Source organism: Vulpes vulpes, chromosome 1, assembly GCF_048418805.1.
Source record: "Vulpes vulpes isolate BD-2025 chromosome 1, VulVul3, whole genome shotgun sequence".
Classification (NCBI taxonomy): Eukaryota; Metazoa; Chordata; class Mammalia; order Carnivora; family Canidae; genus Vulpes; species Vulpes vulpes.
The window spans coordinates 114,654,964-114,670,836 of record NC_132780.1 but is presented as its reverse complement, the minus strand read 5'-3'; positions in this window follow the sequence as shown (position 1 = coordinate 114,670,836).

Genomic DNA, 15,873 nt, shown 5'->3' with positions numbered 1-15,873 from the left:
GATTAACCAGTTTGCCACATTGTAGCTGGTAAACATCAAAGTCCCCATCTGAATCCGGGTAGTTGGAATCAAATGTTCATACTATCCAATACAACCTATTATATTCCATCTCTGATCAAGCCCATCAACTATTTAATATCAAATCCTCTTACATTTTTCTCTTCTTGAAATAGAAGCAAGTCTCTCTATTATATTTAGCTTTTTAGATTTCCTTTTACAAATCTGTAAGTCTGTTAGATATTCTTTTTCTTTAAAGATTTATTTATTTATTTGAGAGAGAGCATGAGTGGGATGGGCAGAGGGAGAGGGAGACAGAACCTCAAGCAGACTCTGCACTGAGTGTGGAGCATGACGTGGGGCTCATTCTTATGACCATGAAACCATGACCTGAGCTGAAACCAGGAGTTGGATGCTTGACTGACTGCACCACTCAGGTGCCCCTGATAGATGTCCTTTTTATTCATGCATGCAAGAATTACTGAACAGACACAAAGTTTTAAACCCTCGGCTAAACATTAAGAAATAGCAGTGAGGGGATCCCTGGGTGGCGCAGTGGTTTGGCGCTTGCCTTTGGCCCAGGGCGCGATCCTGGAGACCGGGGATCGAATCCCACATCGGGCTCCTGGTGCATGGAGCCTGCTTCTCCCTCTGCCTATGTCTCTGCCTCTCTCTCTCTCTCTCTCTCTCTCTGTGACTATAATAAATAAATAAAAATTTTAAAAAAAATTAAAAAAAAAAAAAAAAGAAATAGCCGTGAATAGGTGAAGGAGTTTCCCACCATGTGGACCTGATAATCTGTACTTGTCTTAATGAGCATTCTGTTCTATAACTCTAGAACTTTGTCCTGGAGACTATTCTGTGAATTTCAGGAGCAGCTCTGTCCCAGGAACACTGCTTTTAGGGGACTCGCTGCAGCAGGGCTATGTGCCCACCACTGCTACTATCATTGTGCCAGGTGCCATGTCCCACAGCCTCAAAGAGAAGCTGGCTTTGGCCATTATGACTGTGGTTTCAGGCTAATGGACCCAGGGAAGAATAGTGAATCAGGTTGTTCTTTAGGATGTCACAAAGACTGGGTATTGGAACTTCAAGACAAGACCAAGTCCTTAGAAGGATATATCAACAAGTTCTTGAGTCTGAAGAGAGGAGATTCAGGCCACAACTGGTTATCATAGACCCAAACTGATTCTAAGGTCAATGAAGTCACTGTGAACCTCAGTGAGACAGGAAGGAAGTTTCCTAGGCAGGTAGGCAGTTAGAGAATGAGGCGTCAGATACAGCAACTCAGCCATGTGACAAGGGGTTCTTAGGTAGGCAACTATTGCCTCTTAGAGAAGCAGTGATAGTTTTTTTTTTTTACCCCTGGAGAACAAGGTAAAAATCTAGTTACCTTTTGTGGTTCAGCTCCCTGGGAGCATGTGTATTGTAAAATTTAAAAAGAAAGATCAACCATAAACATTATGCACAATAAATATGTATGTAAGCTTATATATTCCTGGATTCATATATGTGAAATAAGAGGTGTCTTATTCATATAAGTGAAATAAGAGGTGTCTTACTAAAGACAGCTGTCTCAGATGACTAAAAGTGACCAGCAGGTTTAAAAAACAATAAAGACAGGGTCTCCTGAGGTGGGCTTAATAATTTCCTGCCATTCTAAATGAATGGCATAGAAGTAAGTAAAGTATACTTCTGATGCCTAAGAAATAAGAGTAGAATCAGATTAAAGGTCTCATGTAGGTGAAAAGCCAGCCCATATTCTGTGAAGATGGAGACAAGCCCTGGTAATGTAAAAGATTGGTATGTGTTCTTTGTGAGGAAGGTGTTTTGGCATCACTGGTGCTTCCTTTAGTGTGATGAATTTGGTTCCTGGGACAGGCAGGCCAGGGATGAAGCATTGGAGGGTATAGAATGCCTTCGGATGGATATAAGTGACTTGTTGGAACCATTCAAAGTTCACACACACATATCAGTTTAGTTCTCTTTTTATTAACTCTCCTTCAAAATCATCCCATCGAAAAGGTACTCATGGGAACCCCAAGGTGAGAACTGAACCATCAGAAAGACCAATCAGCTGTGTGGTTAGTGTTCATTATAAACCACACTCCTCACCACCACAGTACTTCCTGGGGACAACTTTAGCTCCAAAGAGTGAAGCAGCACCTTATGGACTGAGATTTCAAGGTTATCATGATGTAGGAGACAGGAAGTAAGGTCACTGTAACATGAATTGATTTCTATCTTGAAGTATAACAAAGAGGCCAAGGTTCTTTGGAGATGAAATTTCCCTGTAGCAGATATAGTACTTTCAAGTTAAGAATAAAGGCAGTAATAATCAACCATGGTGTGGCGGTGCTGGGGCAAAAACAATCTGAAGCAAAGGGAAGTAGGTCATGATTTTGGGTTCTTCACCTAGGGAGCTACATTAGCTGAGGGGACATGTAGAGTCCAGTGGCTCGGGGCAACGTGGCATGGGAGTGGTCAGAGGGCAAAATGAAAGCATCTGTGTCAATTAAATAGAATATCAGCCAATAGATGTGAGTATAGTCAGGCTACTAGTAACATGCTTCTCATCTCAGTGTACCTGCCACTCCCTGGGAGCCAGGGTTCTAGGGCTCAGCTTTGGGCATGAGTCCTGCTATGTAATCAAGAAGAGGAGATATTTAATGTATCTAACACAGCCCCACCTAATGGAAGCATCCATATTGGTGCCCACAGGAAATATATAGATGAGGTTCCTACCTGCACCTGTGAGGAACAGGGTCAGAGTCAGGTTCAGTCTAAAGAACATGACTAATTGCTATTGTAGCTTTGTACCTAAAGATGCAGTTAATCTTTTAAGGCTCTTTCCTCTATAGTACTTGTTTATGGCAGATGCTAAGTTCAGATTCTTTTAAAAAAATAAAAGTTATATTGAGCATCTACCACAAATCAGACACTGAGCTAGGTTCGATCACCTGTGTTCCGTCATTTATTCCTATCAGCTCTAGGAAGCTGGTACTGTTTACTTTGCAAATGGGAGAATGGGTTTCACAGAAGTCAGGTAGCTCGTGTTCACAGAGCTAGTAAGTGAGCAGCCTAGATGAAAACTCTAACCATCTGATGCTAACTCAGGGCATATGTAGGCGCTGATAAAAAATGAAACATTGACTTGTTTTATTTGGAGGTATATGACACAAGAAGATGCTTTTTTGCAGATTCTGGATAACATCTCTTCTGGCACCCCCTGGCTGATCACCCTGGGAAAACATTGACTAGACATGTGTAGGACATATGTAGAAGAAGTTCAGCAAGAGCACATCAGGGCCTCTGATTGGGAGGGACTTACATTTTAGGCAGGCCATTGAGGTGAGGTTTGGTATAGCGAGACAGAAACCCAGGTTCAGTTAGAGCCAAGTCCTTAACTTGCTTTATAAATTTATAAAGCTATCAAACTTTATAAGGTTTACCAACTGAGTCCTCAATTTGGACAATAAATGCATGTGGTCACCTTATTTGTAAGGCCAGTCATTATCTGGCTCTTACAACTGGAGTCACACCTTTCACCCTTCCCCCACGGTCCTCTGTGATTTCAGCCATATTGAATCATGTTCAGATCCTGAAATCTGTTCTGCTTTCTTTAATCTCTAGGCCTTGAACTTATATTCCTTTCTTCAACATCACTGCCCCACCTACACCTGTGGCCCTCTTCTTTGCTGGGTATACATCTTCTTGTCTTTGCATGAGGGTTTAGTTATCACTTCCTCTAGAAAGTCTTTCCTGTCCCACCCTCCCTCCCTCAGCTGGGGGTTAGCTGACCTCCTACATGCTTCTATTTCCCCATCCAGCACTTATCACAGCTTACTGCAATTTCCTGTCTACTGGACCTTTTCTCTCCCTAGCCTGTAGTCACCAGGAAGCTAGGCCAGTAACTTTTTTCTAACTCTATCTCCAGTGAAGGTCAGAGTGCCTAATTCATAGCAGGGGTTCCATAGACATTTTTGAGCTAAGGCTGAGTCCTACTTTTCAGAATTGTGAGTCTAATTCACGGAGAGTTTAGAGGCCACAGTAATTGGGGCCGGAACTCAGATGATGGCTGAGCAAGATTGGCTTAAATTTCTCAGGCCAAAGAAATGGATGGGGATTGAGGAAGCTCAGGTGGAAGGGCCATGGAAGCTGGTACCCAGAAAGAGCTGGTTCTGGAAAACAGACAAAGACAACTCACCAATACCAATTCGGCATCAAATTGGAAAGACAAAATCTCAGAAGATGCCTCTCCTCCTTTGGATAAAATAGGACCTAGTGTCAGCCCTGCTCTCTGCATATGGAAGTGGGGGGTGGGGTAGAGACAAAATATACCATAAGGGAGGAGACATGGATAAGGGGAACTAACAGAACCTTCTTCTCTGGCCTCTAGGTCCAGTTCTCAAGACATGATCTCTTTTATTCTTTGTTATTTTACTAATTCCAACCTATCTCACTCTTGCACATCCGGTCCCTGCCCTTATCTTCTGTGCCCAATCTCCACCCCAAAAATGGGCTCCCAACTTGGCTCTTCTAACAGATGCTTCCTGTTTGATTCAACCTTGCTTTTGCAACATTAGTCCTTGCCTTTTAAGGGTTCATTGTGAGCATCATCATTCCTCAGGCTGATCCATTTCCTTACAGAGGACCTCACCGTGGTCCACAGGGCCTTGGCCTCTCTTCCACAGGGCCTTGGCCTCTCTCCCTCTTAAACTAGCTGATGACCTAGCCTTCAGGTCCTTCAGATACCCATCCAGCCATACCTCCTGCTAGTTCTTCATCTGGGGCTAGACTAAACTTCATCTGGCATTTTTATATCATATTCCAGTATAAATTTTGTTAAAAAAAACTTAACCAATATGTGCCTTATAGTATCAAGATAATATGTGGGAAGGTGAGGGCCATCTCAGCCTGAGTGAGATCTAGAGAACAGAAGAGCTGTGCTGTGCAGTGACTAGTCACTCATGCAACAATATTTACTAAGAACTTACTAGATGCCAGTTATTGATGCATAAAAAATTACTTAGAGTAAAAAGTAATATGAAAGATATGAATAATATTTAAAAATTAATTACCTATTACTATGGCAATTTAAATATTACTCTCTCTTCTCCAGCATCCAGAACTGTGTTTCACCATCCAAGCACAATGGCCGGCACTACAGAGACCAATGTGCGAGTCTCCAGCCAAATGGCATCACTAACCATTACTTCACAACACAGGAAGCTGCCTGCCCATCACCTGGTGCGGAGCCTCCTTCTCTGTTCTCTCACCCCTGAAGGCTGCACACCTCCACACATCCAAGGGCCAATTTTATTGTCTAACAGATTCAGTGAAATTGGACACTTTTGATTTCTTTTCAGAAAGAAAAAGGAACCCTGAGTAAGAAATAGCTTACCAGTGGGTGAGGCAATGGGTGAATTACCTGCTTTCTGCTTTTGAAGTTTAATGAACTCTTAGGAGACAGACATAGAGGAAACAGAACTTTACTGACTTGCCTCTCATAAAAAGAGGTATTTGGGGGGCTATTGGATGCCAGATCTAGACCTGGGATTGCTGGCAGCTGGCTATTAAGTGTATACTGGTTAGCATCTTTATGATGATGTGGGTGCCAGGCTGAATTTAAATGACACCCTTAAACGAGCCTCAGGATCTTCTCTGGAGCTGTGCTTACTACCCCTCTGGAGCAGAGACACATCTCCTAAATTTATCAAGCATTTATCATACTTTGCCTACAAAATGTTCCAGTGCCTCCGGGGCTCCTGGTTAGATGCTTACACCTTCTACTATTGACAGGCATTGAGCCATAGGCAATGGAGCCCAGGGGATGTAGAGCCCAGGTAACATGTTGAGAGTGCACGATCTTCCAGAGAAAATGGAAGCTTAATTTAATAGCCTGAATTAACCAGTGACATCTGTATTATCCAGGCTACCGAGAGATCTTTGACAATAGAATTTTCTGGACAAGGGGATTTTCCCACTCCATCAGGTTGCATTGATAGCCTTCAGCAGCTCCAGCAGTCCAGCAGCTCCAGGGCCCAGAGCCACTGGAGGCCTACCCTTTCCCCAGTGGTTCTCCTCCCCTTGTCCTGCGCTGAAAACATCTGTCCACGATCAACAGTGGCTCCCAGAGGCAGGGACTCTTACTTGGGGTTAGGGAGAGGGAGGTGTGTGCTCCCTTGGGGTGTGCAGGCCAGAATCCCACAGGGAAGCACTTTGAACACCCTCCACCAGGATGATTCTGATGTCCTCCAAGGTTGTGAGCCCACTATTTGATAATCACTACAGAATTTAGGGCTCTGGAGTGTGTAACAGCACAGACTCTTAAGTCAGCCACGTGTCCTAGAGCTGTTTCTCCACCCAACTTGGATAGAAGTCTCCCAGACAGATGATGTCAACATAACTGGAGAGAAGACTTGTTAAAAATCTGTGCTCTCACTGGCTGAGAAAACTTTTCCCGGAACCCTCAGGAACTGATGGTGGGAGTATAGACTGGGACAGCAACTTGGCAGTACTTGGTGAAATGAAGTGTACACCCTATGACCCAGCCATCCCTTTCTGGAATCTACGCCCCAGAGAAACTCAGGCCCAGGTCCAATCAGAGGGCGCTCCATGCAGTACCAGATTATGTATACCCAGCACTTTACACGTTCTCAGCATTTTACATGAGATAGATACTACTTCTCTCTCTATTTTAGAAATGGGAAGATGAAATATGAGAGGTTGAGTGAATGGGCTCATTTCACACTTTTGGTAAATGGGAATGATGCCAGCCGGGCTGGCTCCCAAGCACTCCTAATCACTGTGTTTTATGGCTACCTCTGTGTCATCACTGATGAAAGAATAAGCAAATGTGGGATAATGTTCATCACACACATGGAAATCTTAAAAACAGAGCTGACTGAAAAAAAGATGTGGAAAAAAAAAAAAGAATGAGTTCCCTACCCACTGCTTGCTCTCTCTCTCTCTCTCTCTCTCTCTCCCCGTGTATGCAGATACACACATATGTACATATATATTGAAAATGCGCACAAAGACAATATAAAATTTCAAGTGTATCAATATAAACAAACATCCAAGTACATATTAGCGAATATCTGGGGTGAGGGCAAGTAGAGGAAATGTGTAAGACAAAACCAAACAGAACAAGGAAAGGCCTTGCCTGGTTGGTAACGATTGGGTGCCATGAGTTGAGGAGGTACTTAACTCTCTTCTCTCCTCCTGGGGTTCCTATATCTGCCCCCCTCCCCATAATTCCCTTCTTGAAATTAGATGCAAAGCTAATTTCCCTCCCCACGTTTTGGGAGGGCCAAAGAAGACAAGACCACTCTCATTCTCTTCCTCAGGGCTCCCTCAGGAGAGCAGCGAAACCCTGCCATATATGCACTTTCTACCTGGTGTTTTACTTTACCTAAAAATGCAAATCTACTTCCTTCCATTTTACAGAGGAGAAGAAAAGCAATTCAGAGAGGTAATTACCCTGCAAATTATCAGCGGAACTGTCACTTGACCCACGTCCCTAGCACAAAGGTGTGGTCCTGTGGTTTTTAACACACCCGCTGTAATGGTCCTGACCCCCACCCGTTTCCTCTGTGGAAATAGCCACTGTTTGCATGAATCAGAGGAATTCCCCTGGCATTGTTTGATGAAGACCTCAAAGCAAGTTCTCTTCATTCAGGGATGATAATAAAATTATTTTTAAAAAGGATTTTATTTATTTATTTGGGAGAGTACAAGCACCAGCGGGGGAGAGGCAGAGGCAGAGAGAGGGAGAGGGCGAAGCTGACTCCCCCCTGAACAGGGAGCCTGTCTGGGGACTTGATCCCAGGACCTCAGGATTATGACCTGAGCCAAAGTTCAGACTCTTTAACTGCCTGAGCCACCCAGGTACCCCGATAATAAAATTACTTCAGTTAAATTTTTCTGAGGGTGACCTAGGAATAGGGCATCATTGCAAACCTTCTGAGAAAATTATTTATTTACATTACATGCGTCTCTGGAAGGGGCATTGTTTAGGACATGCCCACACGCCATGTCATGCTTGTCTGTAAATGAATATCTCAGCCCAATCTTGCGAGAGCATCTAGAAATGTGAATTCCAGTGTTTCCAAGCAAGTTAAATATGTGCATAGCTCACATTACTGCATATCATTATTTCCTATACAGATGGAGAATTAATTCATAGCTAATGTTGTAATAAGACAGACTTCGGGGAATGATTCAACAGGCTGTTATTTGGCAAATGCACAATGACCATAAAGTGCAGTTACCTCATTCGTCCTGTTTCGAGAGTCACATCAGTGTGGGAATTCAGCTTCTTTCAACCCTTGAATGTTTTATTCTCACAACAGTTATTTATAAGTTTCCCACTGTCTACCTGACATTGACAGAAGACACAGCTCTGATTGGGGGGACAAATTCGCTAGGAAACTGGCCAGACAGAGGTATACGAGGACACACCTACAGGATTGTGTGGCCCAAACTGGGGTTGCTGATTAGAGCAGGGCTCTTCATAAATTATGTGAGGAGGCTGTATGAGGGTCCTAAGCAAAGGGTGGGTGGGACTTGGAGAGGAAGAGAGGAAGGGGCAAGAAGGCAGACTAGCTGCCCCCAAGTTGTGAAGTCAGAAGTGAGGAAGACAGTGCATGGGTGGGAGAGGCAGGGACAGTGGAGAATGAGCCCTGATGGGAAGGAAGACGTAACAGGACGTGAGGGTCCAGGCTTGGCCTGCATCGTGAGACTAATGGGGATGTTGCTGAACGTGGGGCTCGTGCTGGCTCATACTCACTACGGGTCTGAAAACCTGAGTTCATGGATGTGTGCTTTCAGCTCTCTTTACTCACTAGAGGCAAGAGGGGTGCCAAGTGGGAAAGCACATTTCCCTGGGAGCAGTTGTTCAGGTGCTCAGATTCAGGCAATTCGTGGAAAGATGCCCCAAATGTGCAGAGCACTCCCATCTGTGAGCCTTTGCACAAACCATTCTGCTCACTTGGATGGTCCTCCTCTTCCTCTCCAGTGCTCTAGACCTGGGCTGTCCAAAACGGGCTCACTAGCCACATACGGACTTGAAGCGCAGATGTGCTGTGAGTGTAAAACACCAAGGACTTCAAAGACTTAGTGCTAGAAAAATGATCTCATCAAGAGTTATTTTTATATTTATTACGTGTGGAAATGATAATTTTGGGGATGTACCAATTTAAGTAGCGTATAATATTAAAATTAATTCACCTCTTTCTTCTTTCTTTTTCATCTGTGGCCACTAGAAAATTTAAAAGCCCCTACGTGGCTCCCCTTGCATGTCTGCTGACAGCCCTGCCTTAGATTTCATGGATATGTCAAAAGGCTGCACAGCCGAGTTTCCAAGTTCTGGAGCCAGGCTGTTGGGGTTCAAGTGCTGGGCTCAGACCTTGCCACCTCACAGCAGGTGCCTGGGGCCGGGCACTTAATCTCCTCATGCCTCAATTGTCTTCTCTCTCATCACCGTACCTACCTCTTGGGAAAGTGCTAGGCTCAGATGCAGTCTCTGCTGCCTCCTTGAGGCCCTCCTCTGCACTCTGTTGCCCGGGCAGGTTCTCCTTGTTTATAAGTAAACTTATTTTTGACTGACCTATATATGACCTCCATTTGGAAAAATACAAAATTCACAAGTGGACAAATCAGTGAGTTTGTAAAATTTTTATAACCTTCAGAAAATCAAGAAAGAGATTGTGAAGATCAGCAGCCCCCTTGTCATCCTTCTTAGTCACTTCCCCCCTCCAAAGATGACCACTGTCTTGCCGTTGAGCATCACAGACTGTTTTGTATCTTTGCCAACATCTCCCCTGGCCCCATTTATAGGACAAAGAGTGGTTTTAATTTGCATTTCCCTGATGACTGTGCTCCTTTTCATATGCTTACTGGCCATTTGGCCATCTTCCTTGTGTAGTTCAAGATTTTTGCCACTTCACTGAGGGGGGCACTTGACGGGATGAGCACTGGGTGTTATTCTATATGTTGGCAAATTGAACACCAATAAAAAATAAATTCATAAAAAAAAAGATTTTTGCCACTTGCCTCTCCCCCTCAAAATTTTATCTATTTGGGTTTTACCTGGGTTACCAATATCTTTTCCCAGTCCATAGCTTGTGTTTTTATGCTCTTAATGGTGTCTCCTTATGAGCAGTCCTTAAATGTAATGAAGACTAATTAATCTTTTCCTGTAAGAGTTATTTTTGTAATCAGTTTAAGATATTTTGCCCACCTGATATAAAACCTGTTAGTTTAAAATTAGGGAGTGTCACCAACTCACATCACAGTGCTGGAGACTAAAAGCTAATAAGGACTTGCCGTCTAACAATTCTGGAAACCATCTGACAAACCAAACCATCTGTGTTAACCTTCTAAATGGCATAAATTCTGTGCTTTGATTCAATTTCTCCTCTCTTCCAGACCTCACACCCAGATTTACCTGCTGGCTCTGTGGTCTTTCTTCCCCTAGCTGTCCTTCCATCCCCCAGGGCTACCTCTGTGTTCTATTTCAAACACTCATGTGGCTCTCCTTCCTATTTAATAGTAACAAGTTATACTAGTGACTGAGTCCTTACTATGTGCTAAGTTACTGAGAGCTTACTCGGTGCAAAGTCCATGTGTTTTCTCTTGTAATCTCATGAGGAACTCATCAGATACCCACTAGCACGTTTTCAGATGAGAACACGTTTTCAGATGAGAACACATTTTCAGATGTGAACACATTTTCAGATGAGAACCCATTTTCACATGAGAACACATTTTCAGATAAGAGTAAGTGAGGTTAGGAAGGTCAAGGTCTCTAGCTAGAAAGCTACAGAGCCAAGCTTCAACCTGAGGTCTACTTGACCACAGAGGTCCCTGAGCCTTCATATCATGCTGTCCCTCCCAGCCTTTAGATTAGCTTTCTAGCCCTGATGAGACCCCACCTCTTCAACCCAGGATAGAAAGGCTATTTAGAATTGTTTTTGACCAATCAGTCAACTTCTGAGCAGGAGTTCAATAGCCTCCAGTCCAAGGGGTGCCCTTCCTTTTCACTTCTGCTGGCAGCAGAGGGTGAGCCAGCCTTTCAGCATGCCCCTCTGCCCTCTAACATACTCCATTATCCTCCCTCCTGCAGCACCTCCTTCCACTTGTGAGATTCATCACAGCTGTTTCCTGCCCAACTACAGCTCTCTGCATGCTGCAGGGCAGGGCAAGCGGGGAGCCAGTCCAATGTGTGGCCCCAGAGAGAAAGGCAGAAGGGGTCCCCGTGAGTCACACAATATGGAAAATTACAAACGAGGACTTGGCGACAACAGGGGGTGCTCTCTGAGGGGACTTAGAGAGCCAGCCTGGGGGATGGCGGGACATTCTTTTAAAATAATTCTTCTTGGGCAGCCCAGGTGGCTCAGCGGTTTAGCACTGCCTTCGGCCCAGGGCCTGATCCTGGAGACCCGAGATCAAGTCCCACGTCGGGCTCCCTGCATGGAGCCTGCTTCTCCCTCTGCCTGTGTCTCTGCTTCTCTCTCTCTGTTTCTCATGAATAAATAAATAAAATCTCTAATAATAATAATTCTTATTGGTGCTGCATGAAGAGAGGTGCAAAGACCCCATCCCTGGCTTCCTGCAGTCCAGTCTGGACCAAGGAACATGGCTATAAGCAGGAGGCTCCTGAGAAAACCGGTCTCACATTTGTCCAGCATGTCTTACTTTTATACTTTGATACCACGACCTCATCCAATCCCTAGAGGGATCCTTGTGAGCTCAAGAAGGCAGGTGCAGGAGGTCCATTTTATAGTGGAATAAGCTGACCTTTAGGGAGGCTGATAACTTGCATACATTAGTTCAAGTAAATGACATCAGGCCCAGGGCTAGAATTCAAGTCTCTGTATTTCTAGTCCAGTGTTTTCCCACTGGACCTTGCTATGTGGATAGCAAAGGCCACTAACATTTTTTTAAAAGATTTATTTATTTGAGAGAGAGAGAGAGAGAGAGAAAGACAACATGCTTGCGTGTGAGCATGGGGGTAGGGACAGACGGAGAGGGAGAGTCTTAAGCAGACTCCACACTGAGTGTAGAGCCAAACACAGATCTCGATCCCACAACCCTGAAATCATGACCAGAGCTGAAACCAAGAGTCAGCCACTTAACCCACTGAGTGCCACTCAGGTGCCTCAAGGGTGACTAACATATAAATCAATGCTTCTTGATAACACTTTAAGTGCCAGTCATTTTGCTGTAGATTAAGAGACATTCAGAAACTAAGGTTCTCAGGGAATAGTGAAGATAGGAATAACCTTTTTTTTTTTTTTTTGGAATAACCTTTAAACTGAAATATATATATATAGGAAAGCACACAAATCACAAGTATTCAGCTTATTGGAGGGAACACACGTATGAAATCACCACTTAGATTAAGAAATGGAACAATACCGGCACCCCAGCAGTTCCCTTCATGACCTTGGGTTAGGAGCACTAACAATTAAATACAGGGCAGACCAAAATTAAGGTAAATAGTTGCAGAAACCAAATTTTCAGTGGCTAATGAATGAAGCCAAGGTCACTGAAGGGGGTTTCCCAGGTGAGGTGACCTGAAGAGCTGCCTAGGGCAGTGCCCAGTAGAGCAAAGTGTCACAGGGTGAGGGGTGAGAGGACTGGAGGAGCTCAAAGAACAGGGAGGAAGCTGCCTCTCAGCCCCATAGGAAGGGAAAGGAGAATGAAAAGGGCTGAACATCCCACACCCCAAACCCCACAGCGGGCTGGGGAGCCCCAGCTGCTGAGGAGACCAGGGAACAGCTGAATGCTTCTCCGTTCCCTATGCCCAGCCCTGCCAACCTCATTCTCGCACTCTCTCTGTGAGGTTTATATGGGGCAAGAAAGGTGAGAAAATGTCAGTGTCCTCATATGAAGAGAGGTAAAGAGACTTGTGGCTTTAGCTCAGCTGCCTGGACTACAGCCTTCGAAGGTTCTGCCCAAGATCAAATACAGGATGAAACAACCACATGTACTCTCTTTGCGCAATTCAGAAAGAATCTAGGGTGCATGTGGTTTAACTGGACACTTCCTCAGGAAAGCCTCTTGCAGCATTTGTAGAGCATGTGATACAGGTGACTAAAAACATAAAACAGACTTTTTTTCATGTTCAAATGGCAGCTGCTTATCATATAATCTAACACTGGGGGCTCTATGTACGTTACTATTAATCTCAATATTCAAAAGCAGGGGCACCTGGCTGGCTGGATTGCTGGAGCATGTGGCTCTTGATCTTGGGGTTGTAGGTTTGGTTCCCATGTTGTATGTAGAGATTACTTGAAAATTAAATCTATCTTAAAAAAATACTCAAAAGCAGAAATTCTAAAATGGGAAGCAATGTTAAAAACAAGTGGGTTGATCACCCCCTCACTACACCCAATCCAGGAAGGAAATAGAAGTCCCTGGTTGTTCTTGATCTGTTTCCTGTGGACATCACCCTGGACCAATATTTTTCAAGGCAGGAGTCTATGGCATTTATGCCAGAGGCAATGGTTATGGGTGTGGGGCTTAGGAATTTAGGAGCGCGGTGTTAGGGATGGGCAAATGTGTATGTAGGATGTGGTATGGTGTGGTGTGCGTGTGAGTTTGGCAGAACCGTGAAGGACTGGCCTGTTTCTGGTACCTGCCCAGGTGCCTGTCTAACCCCCTCACCACCCTGCTTTCCCCAATGTTTCTCTTTCAAGCGTCTAGAATCACTTCCACTCTACCCTGGGTTCTTACCATGTTCTTATCATAGGGTTTTTAGGGTTTGTGACCATGGAAAAAATATTTTGCCTTACAAACACACACACACACACACACACACACACGTTTATAAAATTCATGAAACAATATCTGCATAAACCATCTATTTTATACTTTGACATTTTGTTTTATTATGTTGTTTCATTTTTAAAATGCTGAACCCCACCCACCAATCTAATTTTCACAACCTGTGGCTTTTCATAAGATATTCCTTCACCTCATCCCAAGAAAGGTATTGATAAGTAAGGGCAATTTTTGTTTGGTTTGGTTTTGGTTTTTGATAAGCCTTAAGGTTTCACCACTGCTTGAGCTTTGTGAATTTTGCCCATAAGCTCCAGAAGGCTCTCTCAGCAGCCTGGGTAAAGGAAAGAGGTTGTAGGTAGAACCTCAATTTCTTCTGACCCAGGAGAGTGGTCCCCAGGACTCCAGGGTGCTGCCCTGCAAGCAATGTGAGGGAGACTTGTGGAGCAGTGAGTACTCTTCCAAAGCACAAAGAAGTCAGATAAGATGGGCATGAGATGGAGTAGCTTTTCCAACATTTGAATTCTGAATTATTTTATCATGTTAATATAATACCATAGTAGGCTCTTTGAAATACAACATCAATATGGTTTATCACAGCCACTTTTATTTTAACCTTCATTTACTTCAAGAATGAAGAAGGACTTGCAGACTCAAGTTCAGAATGGGTTGCCCATCCTCTTTCTAGGTGGAGAGTGAGACATCACTGGAATGGCTGAGTCTGGGAGGTAGAGACTGAAGGTATCTTGGAAAGGGTGGAGGAAAGGAAGAGCTACAATGAGAAAAGTCACAGCAAAAGCTAAAATAGGGCTGTGACTGACTGGCTGACTCAGTCAGAAGAGAGTGTATGACTCTTAATCTTGGGGTTGTGAGTTCGAGCCCTGTTTGGTGTAGAGATTACTTTAAAAGAAAAAAAAAAAAAAGCTAAAATAAGACTGTAATGGGAGTGCCTAGTGAGAAGGCCAAGAATGCAGAGCTCAGCTCACAACAATGAGGAATAAACAAGTCCAAACAAGAACATTAAAAGTTGTTAAACTCTGATCCTAAAAGAGTGCCATACATGAAAAAGAAAGGGGAGTATTCCTCTCTAACAGCTCTGGTATGTAAAAATAAGCAGGCTTTTTTTTTTTTTTTTCCTTTCTTTCCTTCTTTGTTTCTTTTCTTTTTTTTTAGTTCAACTTCCATTTATTAAGCATCTGCTCAAATTAAAGGAATTTGCCTAAGGTCACACAACACAGAATTGCATGCAATTATATCCAGATCTTTCTGATCCCAAAGGCTATGTCCTTTTCACAAAATCCCACCGACACCCCAAATGATTCCCAATCTAGTAGGAACCGTAAGTAGGTTTTTTCCTCCCTCTTCTTTTGTATTTTTCAGGTTCTCCTGGTGATCATGAACCTAGCTTTTTTTTTTCCCATGAAAAGCAAACTCAGTAGACTCTATTTTTAAAAAACAGTACCCACCAGGAAATTATTTCCAGTCTCAGATGGAAACAATATTCCAACTATCTCAAACTAGTTTGCCAATGCTGATTTACTCTACCCCTAAAGATTTCTTCAGATTGAAATGTATTTCATATTTGAGAAGTGCCGTATTCTAATAACCACTTTTGTCCAGTTGTAGTGGAGCTATCTTTTTAGACTCAATTCCATTTTCTTTCTTGTCCCCATTAGGTCAAAGAGACTGAACTTTCTAGCTCTTTTCTTTTTTCTTGGACTGATGTAAATTCCCCAGTGAAAGGAAGTGACCAGAGTGGAAGATTTAATTATTGAGGTTAGAGAGTGGTCCCTAGCAGTTTGAAAGTTTATGTCCATAGAGAAGCTTTCTTTTCGTTCTAAAAAGGCATTATAACAAAGCAGACCTAAGTAAGTTCAGGAAGAGAGAAAACAGAGCTAGGCTTGACTTCAAAACTTACTTTCTTCAGGAAAGAGAAGGTGGGGGAGCGGGTAGGGAGAGAGAAAAGGAAGCAAACCATAAGAGACTAAATGATAGAGAACAGAGGGTTGATGGAGGGAGGGAGGTGGGGGATGGGCTAGATGGGTGATGGGCATTAAGGAGGGTGCTTGTTGTGATGAGCACTGG